At 36.2% G+C, this 18,789-nt stretch overlaps 1 long non-coding RNA gene across 2 annotated transcripts in view; it reads right to left on the bottom strand.

The window, feature by feature from the left end:
- The window catches only part of LOC129619940 (uncharacterized), a 169,899-nt gene that overhangs the window by 85,306 nt on the left and 65,804 nt on the right, over positions 1 to 18,789 (bottom strand). The window lies entirely within an intron of this gene.

The following is an 18,789-nucleotide window of genomic DNA, read 5'->3' as shown; positions in this document are numbered from 1 at the left end:
TGGAACCACAGAAACTATTAAGGATCAATATACCATTATATTACAGAATATTATTAAAATCTCACAAAATATTTATTTTCAGAGTTCTGCTGTGTTATTTCCATTGTAGACTTTCTTGGTTCCATGACAGAGTGTACATTGCATTGTGGGCTTCTATTCTGGAACAAATATGTGTAAAGAGAGGGGTTGAAGTGTCAAAATATTCTCCAGGTTGCATTGCAATACCATCTTATCTCTTCAGTATTTCTCTTGGTTTTGAAAAACTTGAAGAATGACACAAGTGGAGAGGTAAGATTATCATTTGCAACCTTGTTCTACCAATCCTGAGAAGCCTTTCTGTGTTTATTGTTAGTAATCTGCTTTTCCATTTTTAACTAACAACTCAGTTGGTTGTTTCAAGATGCCCTTTTAGTCAGCATGTTCCATCAGACTTTTGTTTCTCATTCTTTGAACATTATCTAAAGAGCTCCCTGATCTAGTACCTACAAAATTGGACAGAGCAGCACAACAAAGAGTCACAGAAACATTTAAATAAGGACACTATTTTTTAGTCAGGGCAGGACAATTTCAGGGACATTATTACTTTTACAATTTTGTCATTTCATTAAAAAGAAAAATTGAAAAGACCAATCTACTTAGAGAACTAGTCTTTGGCAAAAAGACAATGCTTTCTTCCAAATGATTCAGACATTTTAATGACAAATGTAGTTTTCTGATATTACACTTATTTTGTCAGATTTCTCACTGAAAAACTCCAACACCTAGTGTTTAAGTAATGCTGAGTTTTCAGTGCTTCATCCTATTGTTAAATATAGCAGTGATAAAATAAGTGGTGTAATGTCTTTTTTTCCTTTATTTCTCACCAATCTATATTAATATTCTTGATGACTCTGGCTAATAATTTTTGACTTCAGTGATCATAATCTTTCATAATAACCTATAACTTATTTTTTATTCAGTTTCTGTTTTTTTTTTAATTTTGTGTCTGACATTCATGATTACTGCCTATTTACTATCATCATCATCATCATCACTGTGTCCTTGACTTATAATTCCCTTGTCCCCTTCTCTTCTCTAATGCTTCATATATTTTAGCTCTGGTTTGTTTGTAAAATCCTTATAGTACAGCTGAAAGGAGGGGGTCAATGATCTAAAACTGAAAACAGTGATATTTTTAAATTCATTTTTTTGCACTAGATAATTAACCAGTTATTATTTTTACTATGAGATAAAAAATATTTTGTTGGAAAATATAAAGATAAATCCATTTTTGCCTCTGCTCATTAATTCTTACACTTTAGCATAATTAAAGGTAAATACATAACAAAGAGGAGAGGTATAATATAAATAAAATGGCAAAGCAGAGGAGGGAGCAACTAATTTTGCCCCTGTGAGTCAGAGAAACATTTAAGTTCTGAAAGGAAAAATTTTAAAAAAGAACATTTGAGTTCTGAAAGAAAAAAAAAAAGTTTCTAGGCAGAGAGAGTTTTGCAGAGGTGTGAGTTAAGGCTAAGGTCAAAGTAATTGCTAAGGAGTACACACACATGAGTGTATGGATTTACAGTGATCTTGTTACTGCATAGAGGCCAGTGATTCTCCTTTCCTTGCGAAATATGTTCTGAAATGTTTAAACTGCCAGATGACTGTACTTTAAATAAAGATGAGAGACAGAACTGAGGTGTGCCTTATAATATTGACCACTTGCCTGAACAGATTGGATTAAGAAATGCTTTTCAGTACTAGAAGTCTATAATGAGAATCTGGTTAGCTCACATATGGATTCTAACTGAGATTCAGATAGTAATTTGCACACATAAAAGAACTGGTCTTTGGTTATCAGAAGATACTTTTTATATTAATACATAGTTTTAGTCTCTAATGGGCTTCCCTGGTGGCTCAGTTGGTAAAGAGTCCGCCTGCAATGCAGGAGACCTGGGTTTGATCCCTGGGTTGGGAAGATTCCCTGGTGAAGGGAAAGGCTACCCACACTAATATTCTGGCCTGGAGAATTCCATGGACTATATAGTCCAAGAGTGGGTCACAAAGAGTGGGACACGACTGAGTGACTTTCACCTTCACTTTAGTCTCTAACTGGTCTGCCAAACAATGTAAAGAACATTGTTGAAAAACATGTATGCCAAGCAATAAATTTTACTAATTTTTAATAAATATTAATCTATGTGTATGTGGGTGCTGTGCTCAGTCATGTCTGACTCTGCAGCCCCATAGCCTGTAGTCCACCAGGCTCCTCTGTTCATGGGACTTCCCAGTCAAGAATACTGGAGTGGATTGTCATTTCCTACTTTAAAGTATTAATATTCAAATATGCTCAAATTAGAAAAAAGTATTTCAACACAATAGATTTTCTGCTTTTATTTTCAAGTTAAATAGTTTTTTTGTTTTTTTTTTTTCTATTAGTAAATGACTTTCTAAAGTGCAGGGCTCTCACCCCTCCAAATTTCTGCCCCTTGTGTATATATTGGTAAGGAAGAAGTGAGGGCACTGGAATAGATCAAATTTGTTTTTTGAGGTACCTTTGTTCTCTGGATTATTGAACGTCTTTAACAGCTTACATTCTGCTAGATTTTACTATTTGTTCACATGTTGTGAACAGTTTTAATCCACTGGTTGTGACTGAAAGAACACATAGCTAGGTTCAAATCTTCTCTTTAAATATCACTTTATGCTTCAGTTATTCTCAGTATTAGAGTGATAGAAATGTATAGCTTTTCCCCTTTCTCTACATTAAGTTCCTAGTGCCTGATCCTAAAACAGTTTAAGAATATGCCAAGCATTTGATTTTGAAGAAATAAGAGCTGGCATTGAATATGATGCAATGGGCAATACTGCCACAAAATAAAACATTTAAATTTTAAAATAAAGCCCATCTGGCAACTGCCAGTACCAACAGAAAGGAATAACAACAAGGAGAACAGGACAAACTCCTCAAAAGAAGAAAAAAAAATGTGGCAATTGAATTTGGGGGTCTGTGCTTTCATTCTCATTATATTTGTCTTTGGAAGGGGGGTAGCTCTAGGCAAGGATTTAAATGTTGGCTTGAGCAATACTTTTTCCTGTGGAATGTCTCCAGAGAATCTCTGACTGAGATCCAAATTCAAGCCTATTGTAATCTCTTTGCATGATGCAACATATGGAGTGGCAGATTTGTGCAGGATGGTGTTGTGCAGATGTAGGATGGTGATGATGCTACACTGTGAAGCCAAAGATAGCATCTAAGGGTGTTCAAAACTATCAGTTTCACTCCCTGGTTTGAAAAATGTGGAAAGAAATTCAATTTGAGAAAATGATTGTGCCTGGAAGAAAATAATAGAACATAATTTTGAAACACTTAATGGTCAAATAGAACTGAAAACCAAGTTAGGCTAAAGTACTATATTGATAATAGAAATCAGACTTGGTATGTGTTGGAAATGAGACATGGCATTTGAAACATTACTCTTTGCAGCATCTGATCTCACTGATATCTTATTCAGATATCTTAGTGTAAGAAAAATGTTGATGAATTAGAAGACCATGAGGAAGAAATAAAAATAATACGAAATTAAAACTGACTTTTTGAAAAATATTATCTTTTCACAAAGTTAAATGAGAAGATACTACTATGTACTGGATGTAGAAGAGAAATTTAAATCTATATAATTACAAATAAAGACAAGACTTTGAGTAAGAAATAGAGAAAAAATAGACCTTTAAGTCAATATCATAATAGGAGAAGAACTTTTGATGATTTTATGAAATTTTAAGGGAAGCCTGAAATTTGCCACTTGAAACAATTTTTATAATAGTTGTCTAGCTCCTTAACAAAAGTCAAATTGGGTCAGGGATGACATTCAAATTGCTCATAAAACAAAAGATAGAAGATATTTTCTTTCCAATTCATTTTCATTCAACAATTAATAAGTAAAAACCATGAACCATTTATCAACATAACAATAAGGATGCAACACCTTAATGTCAAAGTTAAATAAAAGGCCATCCATTTTCTTTTCTTTTGCACTACAAGTAAACATTCAAAATGTTATTGTTTCCCCTTTGAGAATGCCCATAAGTTATGGATTTAAATGATAATTTAATATTGTTAAAGCCAGAGAAATATTTTTTGTTTTTAATTGTTTTATTCTCAGTATGAGTTATTTTCAGGGTGCTTTAACATAGTAAGTTTAACACAGAATCTGCCTCAAATTTCAGTTTTAGCTGTTGTAATTTAGGTAGATGTATTAAGCACATATTTATCAAGGCAACATTTCATAGAGTCTAAGATGTCAAACTCTTAGGTACAAATAAGTCAAATGGAGATTGAAAAGTAATTCTATTAAGGGGCGGGGGGTAGCTCAAACTGTTAAAGAATCTGTATGCAATGTAGAAGACCCAGGTTCAGTCCCTGGGTCCAGAAGTTCCCCTGGAGAAGGGAATGGCTACCCACTTCAGTATTCTTGCCTGGAGATTCCCACAGACAGAGGAACCTGGCAGGTTACAGTCCATGGGGTCAAAAAGAGTTGAATAGGACTGAGCGACAAATACTTTCACTACTTCAGGATACCAAACCTTTGGATACAGAAAAGTCAGTGGAAAATGAAAAAGTAATTCTCCTAAGGGGAAAAAAAAATCATTAAAACAATGGGAGAATTATATATATTTTTACCTTAAAATGAGACAAAAAAAAAAAATATATATATATATATATGCCAAGAGGTCTTGTATTTTTTAAATTATAAAGCAAATATAAAAAAAATACATATAACATGTCTGTATAGTATTGTGGCCTTTATCCTTACATAATTGTTTAGGTGAAAAAGTCTGAGTAGTAGATAAAAGAATAACAAATTAAGAAATTACATTATTAGTAAACAACATGATATGCATTTCTTTGTAAGTTAACTATATACTCAAGGTATTTTGCGTACTGTTTTTTTTTTTTGCAAAAGTATCTGGAACATTTTTAAGTGAATCCTTTAATATTACAATTATATCATACATAAATAGGCTGTAATATTTGAATTTTCCATTTAGCCACTATTGCACATATATAATTTCATTAACAATTCTTTCAGCCAAAACTAATAGGCTAGGCTAGGCTAGGCTAAGTCACTTCAGTCATGTCCGACTCTGTGTGACCCCATAGACGGCAGCCCACCAGGCTCCCCCGTCCCTGGGATTCTCCAGGCAAGAACACTGGAGTGGGTTGCCATTTCCTTCTCCAATGCATGAAAGTGAAAAGTGAAAGTGAAGTCACTCAGTCATGTCCGACCCTCAGCGACCCCATGGACTTCAGCCTTCCAGGCTCCTCCATCCATGGGATTTTCCAGGCAAGAGTACTGGAGTGGGGTGCCATTGCCTTCTCTGCAACAACTAATAATTTAGTGCAATTATGTGATGATCTCATGTTTTAGGTATATAAAATAAAGATATAAATAAGGCAAAAATTTGCCTTTGTGAAGCTTATATTTTAATGATGGAGAGAAAATAAACTTAAATATATGTATATGATAATGCAAGGTATTAATAATGCCATGAAACCAGTAAAACAAAGTGAGGCACAGAATGTGATCATAGAAAGCAAAAGATAATGGACAATTTTACATATAAGGCTCTTGGAGATGTTTGAGAAGATCACATTTGAGCAGACACTAGAATAAAATATAACTGGAGTATAACAAATGAGGGAATAGTAAGAGATAAAGGATGGAGTTCTAGGATAGAGAAGAGTAAATTATGTACAGTTTGGAGGACAGGGAAGAGTCAAATTATGTACAGAGTTTGGGTTTTATTATGATTGTGATGGATTCTATTGAACACAAGAATGATACGATCTGATTTATATTTTTAAATGGTCACAAAAAACCTATTTTGGTTTGTTCAGCAAGAACTGACAAGACTTGGAGTAAAATGACAGAACAGTGGACGTGAGGAAAAAAACCCAGATTCAGGATACATATTGAAGGTAAAGCCAAGAGAACACATTGTTACTAGCAAATACTAGAATTAGCATGATTTCCTTTGTACACGATGTGCAAATTGATGAGCATTGGCACCACTCACTAATAAGAAAAATACTGGAAGACCAGCAGGTGGCAAAAATACAAAATGTATTGCTAATCAGGGTATTATTATGTCTGAGGTGATTATTAGACTATTAATATTAATATTATATGTGCAGAGGCAGAGTTGGAAGGGCTAGAGATATAGATTTGGAAACTCTCAAAGAAGCATCTTCTTTGGCCACACCTAATTTCAGCTCAGCTACTTGCAGGTCAGTTACCTGTAAGCTTAGATTCAACTGAGTCTTTATAAATTTGTCCAGAAGTATCTCCAATGCCACAGAAACTCATTTAGTCCAACAAAGAAGAATAAGGAGTCTAGTGTTTCTAATGGAGAAGGCAATGGCACCCCACTCCAGTACTCTTGCCTGGAAAATCCCATGGACAGAGGAGCCTGGTAGGCTGCAGTCCATGGGGTCACTAGGAGTCGAACACGACTGAGCGACTTCACTTTCACTTTTCACTTTCACTTTTCACTTTCATGCATTGGAGAAGGAAATGGCAACCCACTCTGGTTCTTGCCTAGAGAATCCCGGGGACGGCAGAGCCTGGTGGGCTGCCGTCTATGGGGTTGCACAGAGTCAGACACGATTGAAGTGACTTAGCAGCAGTAGCAGCATCAGCAGTGTTTCTAAGGATAAACTTCATTCAACATGTGTGAGGTGAGAGGGGAGTGGCCAGTGAGTAGATACCCCAGTATCCCATCCTTTTAGGGAATTAATTCTGAAAGCATTCTGTGCATGTTTTTCTGGAGGTCCAGAGCAACTGTGTAATCTTATATGTCACTTTAAGCCACAGTACTCAGATATTTGGTCATACACCAGGGTAAATGTCATTGTAAAAGTATTTATTAAATAAGATCAACATTTAACATTTAGATCAATAGATTTTGAGAAAAGCAGATTACACTCCATATATTGTGGCGGGCCTCATTCAATCAGTTGAATGTCGAAAGAAGATAAAGACAGAGGTCCTTGGAGGAAAAGAAAAGTCTGCCTCCAGATTGCCTTGGGAGTCAAGGTGTCAACATAAAACCTGAACTCTTCTCTTGGTCTCCAGCCTGCTAGCTTATCTTTCAAAATTTGGATTTGCTAACCTACACAATAGTGTGAACAAATTCCCAATTAATCTCTTTCTCTCTAGATAGATAGATATAGATATATAAGGGATTTTACACACACACACACACGCACACACACACACACACACACACACACACACGGGATTGCTTCTGTTCCCTCAAGAAGAACCCTGACTATTGTAGATTCTGGTGCCAACAGTTGTTTTAGAGGACCACAGTGTTAGGATCAGTTTTCTGAACTGGTTCTCTGTTTCTCAAAGTGGTTCTTTAATCTGATTAGAGTTAAAAACACATGACTCCATTTCTAGTGGGAAAGAGAGTGCTAACAACCATGATGTGATGTGGGAGTAGAGGTATGCAGAATGTCACCATTAAATTCTCTTAACCAAACCTATAAGAGGAAAGACCATATAAATGATGCCTTCAAACATTACTTTTAAATTATTCTTAGGGTTTTAGTTTCACATGTAAAATGAGAATAGGATAGTTTTTTCTATCTCAGAGAGTCATTATGAGTATTAAAGAATAAATGAGAAACTGAGCATACAGTATATACTCAATAAATTGTTGTGTTATCAAGGCTATTATGATTTTTGTTGATTGACTATAATCTTCCATATATTGTTATCAATTAAACAACACTTGTCAACCATTTAAATGTCCTCAGCACTATTGTTTTGGGAGATCAGTGGTAAGGAGGTTTGACAACACTCTAAAAGCCTAATTTCTGCATTGAAAGAAAAAAAAAAGACTTGGAAGAAATTTGAAAACATGGAATATATTTAAGGAAGAGTAAGATCAAAGATATTTCTGGTTAGAAAATAATAATGGGATTAACTTGATTGGAGCGAAGAAAATGTATTAGAAAGAAATGGATACAGGAAATTGGGTAGTTGCTGAATATTCACCAAAGCCAACAGAGTTAAACATGAAGAGTTTTCAAGAATGACTTAGACTTCTTGTGAGAGATTGAGGTAAGTGATTAATTTGTCACCCTGCAGGATTTTATGGAATGCCAAGGTTGTGTGACCATCTCTTACTATCTTAAAATCTAAAATTATTTGTCCCGAATTTATTCTCAATTCTCAGAATGCAGCTTCATGTTTCATTGCTCCTTAAAATAGAAATACACACAGCCAGGACTGTTCCTCAATATAGTAACCTATATAAGATTCCAAGTGTAAAACACCAAATGTCACCTACATTATGAAAAAAGCAGTCATTTTATTAGTTAATAGTCACATATAATTTCCCAGAGAGGCATTTGACTATTACCAAGTCTCATTACCAAAACGAATTTCTTCATTTATTCATTAATATTATTTTAAATGTTTGCAAACATTAATCCTTGATTTGAATATTTACAAAATAGTATTATATCCATACTAATCATTATAGCATATAGAATTTATTATGCATAAACATGCATATATTTTAATTCAGGATAACACAAGAAAATCTGATAATCTAATAGAAACAGACTATTACTGTGTCTCTGAAAGCTCCATTTTTAGGTTTATTCATTGGAACCCCAAAGACCTAACAGAAGCAGAAGACATTAAGAAGAGGTGACAAGAATACACAGACCTGTACAAGAAAGGTCTTAATGACCTGGGAAACCACTATGGTGTGGTCACTCACTTAGGACCAGACATCCTGAAGTGTGAAGTCAAGTGGAACTTAGGAAGTACTACTATGAACAAAGCTAGAGGAGATTATGGAATTCCAGCTGAGCTATTTCAAATCCTAAAAGATGATTCTGTTAAAGTGTTGCACTCAATATGTCAGCAAATTTGGAAAACTCAGCAACACCCATAGGACTGGAAAAGGACACTTTTCATCCCAATTCCAAAGAAGGGCAATGTCAAAGAATGTTCAAACTACTGTACAACTGTGGTCATTTCAAATTGCTAACATATGTTGAATCATAGAAAAAGCAAGAGAATCCCCAAAAGCAGCTATTTCTGCTTCACTGACTATGCTAAAGTCTTTGACTGTATGGATCAAAACAAACAAGGAAATTCTTAAAGAGATGGGAAAACCAGACCACCTTACCTGCCGCCTGAGAAACAACAGTTATAACTGGACATGGAACAATAGACTATTGTTCTATTGTTCCATATTGGGAAAGGAGTATGACAAGGTATATATTCTCACTCTGATTATTTAACTTATATGCAGAGTAAATAATGCAAAATCCTGGGCTGAGTAGATCACAAGTTGGAATCCAGATTGTCAGGAGAAATATCAATAACCTCAGATATGCAGATGATACCACCCTAATGGCAGAAAGTGAAGAGGAACTAAGGATCCTCTTGATAAAGGTGAAAGAGGAGAGTGAAAAGGCTGGCTTAAAACTCAACATTCAAAACCAAGATCACAGCATCCAGTCCCATCACTTCATAGCAAATAGATGGGGAAAAAATGGAAACAGTGACAGATTTAATTTCCTTGGACTCCAAAATCACTGCAGACCATAAAGTTGGCCATGAAATTAAAGACACTTGCTCCTTGGAAGAAAAGCTATAACAAAATTAGCTAGTGTATTAAAAATGAGAGACATCATTTTGCTGACAAATTTCCATATAATCAAAGCTGTGGTTTTTCCAGTAGTCATGTACCAATGTGAGAGTTGGGCCATAAAGAAGGCTGAGTGCCAAAGAATAGATGCATTCGAACTGTGGTGCTGGAAAAGACTCTTGAGAGTCCCTTGGACACCAAGGATACCAGTCAATCCTATAGGAAATCAATCCTAAATATTCATTGGAAGGACTGATGATGAAGCTGAAACTCCAGTACTTTGGACCCTGATGTTAAGCGCTGACTCTTTGGAAAAGACCCTTATGCTGGGAAAGATTGAGGGCAGGAGGAGAAGTGGACAATAGAGAATGAGATGGTTGGATAGCATTACCAATTAAGTGGATGTGAATTTGAGCAAACCGGCAGATAGTGAAGGACAGGAAAGCCTGGTGTGCAGTCCATGGGATTGCAAAAAGTAGATGTGACTTAGCAACTGAACAATAACAACATTATTACTTAAATCAAGAAAAGACAAAATAAATGTAAAGATACAACATATAGTTTAACAAATGAATTGTCTTTGTACTTATGGGAATAAAAAATATGTTCAATAAAGAGATAAGGGGAATTCCCTGGCAATCCAGTGGTTAAGGCCTGGGTTTTATCCCTATTTGGGAAATTAAAATCCCATAAGCCATGTCAAAATAAAATAAAATAAAGAGATGAGGAAAAGAAAGAAAACTGATGATGGTGAGTGTTAGGTAATGGAACAGAGTGTTTTCTTGAACCGAACAAAAAGGGGAACTAACTACTATGTTAAATAATTCTGATCTTTGTGCAATCTATAACATAAGAAATCAAAGCAATCCATAGGGTCAAACTTCATATGTATTTGACTTTTCAATCACCATATTAGCATTTTTTACATTTATTCGATAGAAATTTTGCATTTCTTTTCTCAAGGGAAAATCTCTGCATTTTATCAGTAAGTGAGAAATTATTATGAAAATTGAATTTCACTAGTCTCTTATGAGCTGGACTTTGCATTTGCATCAGAGGAAAAGTTTTGAACACTAGGGTATTTTGGAATTCTTCTTACTTTTCTGTATTTTGTTCTAGACAATGCATGAGCCACTTTTTTTTTTTACTGCATCTTCTTTTGAAATTTGTAACATCAAAGCAACAAATGTTCCCCCGATTATTACTGTCTTTGCAATCCAGTAATTCTCGATCACCTTAGCCATTTTAACCATCACCTTACCACATGGGGCATATGCTACCAAGAGCTCCAGTGTACAGCTATGAGACACACTGTCAGATCTTCACAACTGAGTTCCTGTGAGTCGTTTCATTTTTACACTTGATACTTATTAATAATAAAGGGAAAGATTGCTAGTTTTGTTCTTAAAAACTCAGCAATTTACTAAGCACTGCTCTCATTGTATACAATTAATTGTCAAATCTGGTAACATATATTACTGTGCTATAAGAAATTACATCTTATTTCATATCAATTGGATACACAGATTATAGAATTTTAAAAATAAATCAGCAAAAATATATTAATCACCCTATTTCAAACAATAAAAATCAATTTTGTGGTATTGAGTAGTTTAAAACAGTGATTTGAATATTACTTTTATAGGAATCAACTTTTTAAATCCTTAAAAACTCAAAAAATGTTAAAAAGTTATGATTATTTGTTACTTTTAAAATTCATAAAAAGGGTAGGTTGCATAAGAAATATTCCTTTGTAGGAGAGGACCAATATTGCAACTAGCTGTTGAAGAATCATCAAGAGAAGAACACTCAGGTCAGTTCAGATCAGTTGCTTAGTCGTGTCCGACTCTTTGCGACCCCATGAATTGCAGCACGCCAGGCCTCCCTGTCCATCATCAACTCCCAGAGTTCATTCAGACTCACGTCCATCAAGTCAGTGATGCCATCCAGCCATCTCATCCTCTGTCGTTCCTCTCCCCCTGCCCCCAATCCCTCCTAGCATCAGAATCTTTTCCAATGAGTCAACTCCTCGCATGAGGTGGCCAAAGTACTGGAGTTTCAGCTTTAGCATCATTCTTTCCAAATAAATCCCAGGGCTTATCTCCTTCAGAATGGACTGGTTGGATCTCCTTGCAGTCCAAGGGACTCTCAAGAGTCTTCTCCAACACCACAGTTCAAAAGCATCAGTTCTTCAGTGCTCAGCTTTCTTCACAGTTCAACTCTCACATCCATACATGACCACTGGAAAAACCATAGCCTTGACTAGACAGACCTTTGTTGGCAAAGTAATGTCTCTGCTTTTCAATATGCTGTCTAGGTTGGTCATAACTCTTCTTCCAAGGAGTAAGTGTCTTTTAATTTCATGGCTGCAGTCACCATCTGTAGTGATTCTGGAGCCCCCAAAAATAAAGTCTGACACTGTTTCCCCATCTACTTCCCATGAAGTGATGGGACCAGATGCCATGATCTTTGTTTTCTGAATGTTGAGCTTTAAGCCAACTTTTTCACTCTCCTCTTTCACCTTTATCAAGAGGCTTTTTAGTTCCTCTTCACTTTCTGCCATAAGGGTGGTGTCATCTGCATATCTGAGGTGATTGATATTTCTCCCAGCAATCTTAATTCCAGTTTGTGCTTCTTCCAGGCCAGAGTTTCTCATGATGTACTCTGCATATAAGTTAAATAAGCAGGGTTACAATATACAGCCTTGACATACTCTTTTCCATATTTGGAACCAGTCTGTTGTTCCATGTCCAGTTCTAACTGTTGCTTCCTGGCCTGAATACAGGTTTCTCAAGAGGCAGGTCAGGTGGTCTGGTATTCCCACCTCTTGAAGAATTTTCCACAGTTTATTGTGATCCACACAGTCAAAGGCTTTAGCATAGTCAATAAAGCAGAAATAGATGTTTTTCTAGAACTCTCTTGCTTTTTCAATGATACAGTGGATGTTGGCAATTTGATCTCTGGTTCCTCTGCCTTTTCTATAACCAGCTTGAACATCTGGAAGTTCACGATTCACATATTGCTGAAGCCTGGCTTGGAGAATTCTGAGCATTACCTTACTAGAGTGTGAGATGAGTGCCACTGTGCGGTAGTTTGACCATTTTTTGGCATTGCCTTTCTTAGGGATTGGGATGAAAACTGACTTTTTCCAGTCCTGTGGCCACTGCTGAGTTTTCCAAATTTGCTGGCATATTGAGTGCAGCACTTTCACAGCATCATCTTTTAGGATTTGAAATAGCTCAACTGGAGTTCTATTACCTCCATTAGCTTTGTTCATTGGAGAAGGCAATGGTAACCCACTTGAGAACTCTTGCCTGGAAAATCCCATGGATGGAGGAGCCTGGTAGGCTGCATTCCATGGGTTCCCTAGGAGTCAGACACGACTGAGCAACTTCACTTTCACTTTTTACTTTCATGAATTGGAGAAGGAAATGGCAACCCACTCCAGTGTTCTTGCCTGGAGAATCCCAGGGACCTAGGAGCCTGGTGGGTTGCCATCTATGGGGTCGCACAGAGTCAGACAGGACTGAAGTGACTTAGCAGTAGCAGCAGCAGCAGCTTTGTTCATAGTGATGCTTCCTAAAGCCCACTTGACTTTGCATTCCAGTATTTCTGGCTCTAGGTGAGTGATCACATGATGGTGATTATCTGGGTTGTGAAGATCCTTTTTGTATAGTTCTTTTGTGTATTCTTGCCACCTCTTCTTAACATCTTCTGCTTCTGTTAAGTCCATACCATTTCTGTCCTTTATTGTGCCCAACTTTGCATGAAATGTTCCCATGATATCTCTAATTTCTTGAAGAGATCTCTAGTCTTTCCCATTCTATTGCCTCCAGACCAAAGAACAAACAGGGAGGGAGCACAACTTCACCTATCACCAGATAATTGGATTAAAGCTTTACTGAACAAGATTCTGCTTATCAGATCAAGAACCAATTTTTCCCATTGCCAGTCCCTCCCATCAGGAAGCTTAAACAAGCCTCTGAGCCTCCTCCATCAGTGGGCAGACAGAAAGCCAAGAAGAACCACAACCCCAGGGGACCTAGGCCAAAAACCTCATTACAAAAAGTTAATCAGAATGAAAAATAGAAAGTTTTGTTCCAAGTGCATATAGAAAAAGCTTTGTTTTTTTCCAGAATGTGAGAGTTGGAGTATAAAGAAGACTGAGCATCTAAGAATTAAAGCTTTTGAACTGTGGTGTTGGAGACTTTATTTTGGGGGGGCTCCAAAATCACTGCAGATGGTGACTGCAGACACAAAATTAAAAGACACTTGCTCCTTGGAAGGAAAGCTATGACCAACCTAGACAGAATATTAAAAAGCAGAGATATTACTTTGCCAACAAAGGTCTGTCTAGTCAAAGCTATGGTTTTTCCAGTAGTCACATATGGTTGTAAGAGTTGGACTATAAAGAAAGCAGAGAGCCAAAGAATTGATGTTTTTGAACTGTGGTGTTGGAAAAGACTCTTGAGAGTCCCTTGGACTGCAAGGAGATCCAACCAGTCCATCCTAAAGGAAATCAGTCCTGAATATTCATTGGAAGGACTGATGCTGAAGCTGAAGCTCCAATATTTTGGCCATCTGATGTGAAGAGACAACTCACTGGAAAAGACCCTTATGGTGGGAAAGTTTGAAGGCAGGAGGAGAAGGAGTTGACAGAAGACGAGATGGTTGGATGGCATCACAGACTCAATGAACATTAGTTTAAACAAACTTTGGAAGATGGTGAAAGATAGAGAAAGCTCGTGTGCTGCAGTCCATGGGGTAGCAATGAATTGGACATGACTGAGTGACTGAACAAAAATATTCCAGATGAAAATGAAAACACCATAGAAACAACCAAATGAAGTAGAGATAGGCAACCTTCCAGAAAACAATAAAACAAAGAAAGAAAAGAAAATCAGAATAATGATAGTGAAGATGATCCAGGATTGGGGAAAACAATGGAGAAGATGCAAGAAATGTTTACTAAAGCCCTAGAAGAACTAAAGAACAAATAAACAGAGATGAGTAATACACTAGAAGGAATCAATAGCAGAATAACTAAGGCAGAAGAATGGATAAATGACCTGGAGGACATGATGGTAGAAATCACTGCCACAGAACAGAATATAGAAAAAAGGATGGGGGAAAAAAAAAAAAGACATTCCAAGAGAACTATGGGACAACATTAAACACACCAACATTGACATTATAGGGAGCCCAGAAGGAAAAGAGAGAAAGGACCTGAGAAAATATTTGAAGAAATAATATCCAAAATCTTCCCTAACAGGGAAAAGGGAAATAGTTAACCATGTCCAGGAAGCACAGAGTACCAGGCAGGATAAACCCAAAGAGGAATAGACTGAGACACTTAGAATCAAACTGACAAAAATGAAAGACAAAGATAAAATATTAAAAGCAACAGGGGGAAAAACTTTAAACAACATACAAGGGAACTCCCATCAAGTTATCAACTGATTTTTAAACAGAAATTCTATAAGCCAGAGGGAATGGCATGATTTACTTAAAGTGATAAAAGGGAAGAACCTACAACTAAGAATGCTCTACCCAGCAAGACTCTCATTCAGATTTGATGGAGAAATCAAAATCTTTCCAGACAAGCAAAAGCTAAGAGAATGAAGCACCAACAAACCAGGTTTTCAACAAATGTTACAGGAATTTATTTAGGTAGGAAACACAAGAGAAGGAAAAGACCTACACAAAATAAACCCAAAGCAATTAAGAAAATGGTAATAGGATCATACATATGGATAATTACTTTAAATGTAAATGGATTAAATTCACCAAACAAGATACAGACTGGCTGGCCAGAAAAAAACATGTACAGGTATGCACTTCCACTTACCACATCACTCTGCTTGACCCCCAAAACTGTATGCAAGTATTTTATGTTGTTAGCTTAATCATGTTCGCATTATGGCTTGCGACTGTAATTTCTATTCTTTGTCTGGCTATTGACTGTGAAAACTGATAAACATCTTTCACTAGTGTGATTATGTAGCTGCTGCTGTTAATTCGTTTCAATCGTGTTCGACTCTGTGTGACCCCACAGATAGCAGCCCACCAGGCTCCCCCATCCCTGGGATTCTCCAGGCAAGAACACTGGAGTGGGTTGCCATTTCCTTCTCCAATGCATGAAAGTGAAAAGTGAAAGTGAAAGTGAAGCCGTGTCCGACTCTTCACAACCCCATTAACTACAGCCTACCAGGTTTCTCCGTCCATAGGATTTTCCAGGCAAGAGTACTGGAGTGGGGTGCCATTGGTTTCTTCAGATTATGTAGCTATTACTCACTTAATACCATTGTATCATGATAGGTAAACAGAGAAAATGAAGATCATAGCATCTGGTCCCATCATTTCATGGGAAATAGATAGGGAAACAGTGGAAACAGTGTCAGACTTTTTTTTCTGGGCTCCAAAATCGCCGCAGATGGTGACTGCAGCCATGAAATTAAAAGACACTTAGTCCTTGGAAGGAAAGTTATGACCAACTTAGCATTTTGAAAAGCACAGATATTATTTAGCCAACAAAGGTCCGTCTGGTCAAGGCTGTGGTTTTTCCAGTGGTCTTGTATGGATGTGAGAGTTGGACTGTGAAGAAAGCTGAGCACTGAAGAATTGATGCTTTTGAACTGTGGTGTTGGAGAAGACTCTTGAGAGTCCCTTGGACTGCAAGGAGATCCAACCAGTCCATTCTAAAGGAGATCAGCCCTGGGTGTTCTTTGGAAGGAATGATGCTAAAGCTGAAACTCCAGTACTTTGGCCACCTCATGTGAAGAGTTGACTCATTGGAAAAGACTCTGATGCTGGGAGGGATTGGGGGAGGGAGGAAAAGGGGATGACAGAGGATGAGATGGCTGGATGGCATCACCAACTCGATGGATGTGAGTTTGAGTGTACTCCTGGAGATGGGGATGGACAGGGAGGCCTGGCGTGCTGCGATTCAAGGGCTAGCAAAGAGTCGGACATGACTGAGCAACTGAACTGAACTGATACCACTGAAATGACCACTTGACAGAAAAATCTGTAATCACTTCTTAAAACTCAGATACATTTCAAAATTATCTTGGAATTTTTGAAAATTACAAATGGCCAAAAAACAGTATTGCTGTTTTCTCCAAAACTCCAGATATGTTTATAATGAGCAGTCATGTTTAAAAACAACTAGACTATATGATGATCTTTTACTTTTATCTCGTTTGTTGCACGTTTCTATTTCATATTCAGTGCTCCCATTTAATTTAGTTTGTTTTTCCAATATCTCCATCACTTCTTTTTCTTTTTTGATTTTCTTTCTCAAGCATAGTAGAAAAACCTTTGTATACATATATATAAATATTATAAATGTATTTTAGAAACCTTATGAACTTTTGCCTAAGAAAAAAATTTATGACATTTTGATTCATTTTGTTTGACTTAGTATTAATAGGATGCTGCTGCTGCTAAGTCGCTTCAGTCGTGTCCGACTCTGTGCGACCCCATAGATGGAAGCCCACCAGGCTCCCCCATCCCTGGGATTCTCCAGGTAAGAACACCGGAGTGGGTTGCCATTTCCTTCTCCAAGGCATGAAAGTGAAAAGTGAAAGTGAAGTCGCTCAGTCGTGTCCGACTCTTTGTGACCCCATGGACTGCAGCCTACCAGGCTCCTCCGTTCATGGGATTTTCCAGGCAAGAGTCCTGGAGTGGGGTCATTGCCTTCTCCTGAATAGGATGCTACATTTATAATTAAAAAAATAGATATGTAACAAGCAACAAAGATTTACTGCATAGCACAGGGACTTTTAGTCAATATCTTGTAATAATCTATAATTTAAAATATTCTGAAAAATAAGATATGTGTATATGTATAACTGAATCACCATGCTGTGCACCTGAAATATTGTAAGACAACTATACTTCAATAAAATATATATATTAAAAAAAGAAATGTTCCTTTGTACATAATACAAAAAGCATCAAAAAGATTGTCAGTCTACTTTTAGTAACAATCTATTAGAAAATAAATGCCATTCAATTCTTTGCTTGAACATTTCTGTAACCCTGAAAATACTATAAACAAATCATGCCATTTAAATTCCAAAATATCTATTTAAAAATCTATATATCTTAAATATATAATGTAGTTTGTGTCTCAAACATACTACATAAATTTGAAGTAGAAAATCCATGTGTATATATCAAAAGAAAGATATATTTAATAGTTGAGGAATATCATCCATACCTATTTAAAGTGCATTTTACTTCATACTGGTAATGGTAAAACACTTGCTTATAATTTAAAATATTTATGGAACTAGGTAGAAAAATAATTTGCCTTCAAAATTAATCTAATTCAAGAAACTTTAAGAATCTACAATTGAAAAGAGTATAATATTAAAATAGCTTAAAGAAATAGTCTAATTATTTGTAGCTAATTCTCTAGTATTCTCTTCTCTTTGAAACAAATACAGTTTGACAGAAGTGCAATATTAAAACTGAAGGTATTGTAAAAAGACTCAGGAATGACCTTTCTTAAGGATTTAGAAAAGATGTCAGAAATATTCTATACAATGAAATATACAAAAATTATTGGTAACAATTATTGCCAACATTATAATTCCTAATATTTCTATCATTGATATTAATAGTATGACTGCACTAGGAAATATGTGTCTAATGTTGAGTCAGCTGAGTAGTTATTATTCCATCAACAGAATTTAATTACTCACAATCAGTCCATCACTGAAAAATAGTCTCTATTAAAGTTAAAACCCTTTGAGCTGATATTTGGTCTCAATAATGTATGCACACAGAGAGAAATACACACACACATAAATACACATATATACTAACTTAACCAAAAGTAGTATATGTGTATATATATGTGTGTGTGTGTGTGTGTGTGGAAATATATTTCATTTATATTATTTTATTAAGTTTGGCATATCAAAGTAGCTCACAACCAAGGAAGATCCATAACTAAAATAACAAATTAGGGGTGATTTCCCTCAAATTCCACATATATTGGTTGCAATGAAAAACAAGATGCATTAACCCAATTTGTTCATTTCCAAATGCCAGTGTATAAAATATTGTTTTTAATCTTCTTGTGAAAGACTCTACCTTTCTTTTACAGCTCCCTCAGGG

Source organism: Bubalus kerabau, chromosome 9, assembly GCF_029407905.1.
Source record: "Bubalus kerabau isolate K-KA32 ecotype Philippines breed swamp buffalo chromosome 9, PCC_UOA_SB_1v2, whole genome shotgun sequence".
NCBI classification, from domain to species: Eukaryota; Metazoa; Chordata; class Mammalia; order Artiodactyla; family Bovidae; genus Bubalus; species Bubalus kerabau.
Note: the sequence above shows the minus strand (reverse complement) of the source record. Positions and strands in the feature narration are given on the sequence as shown.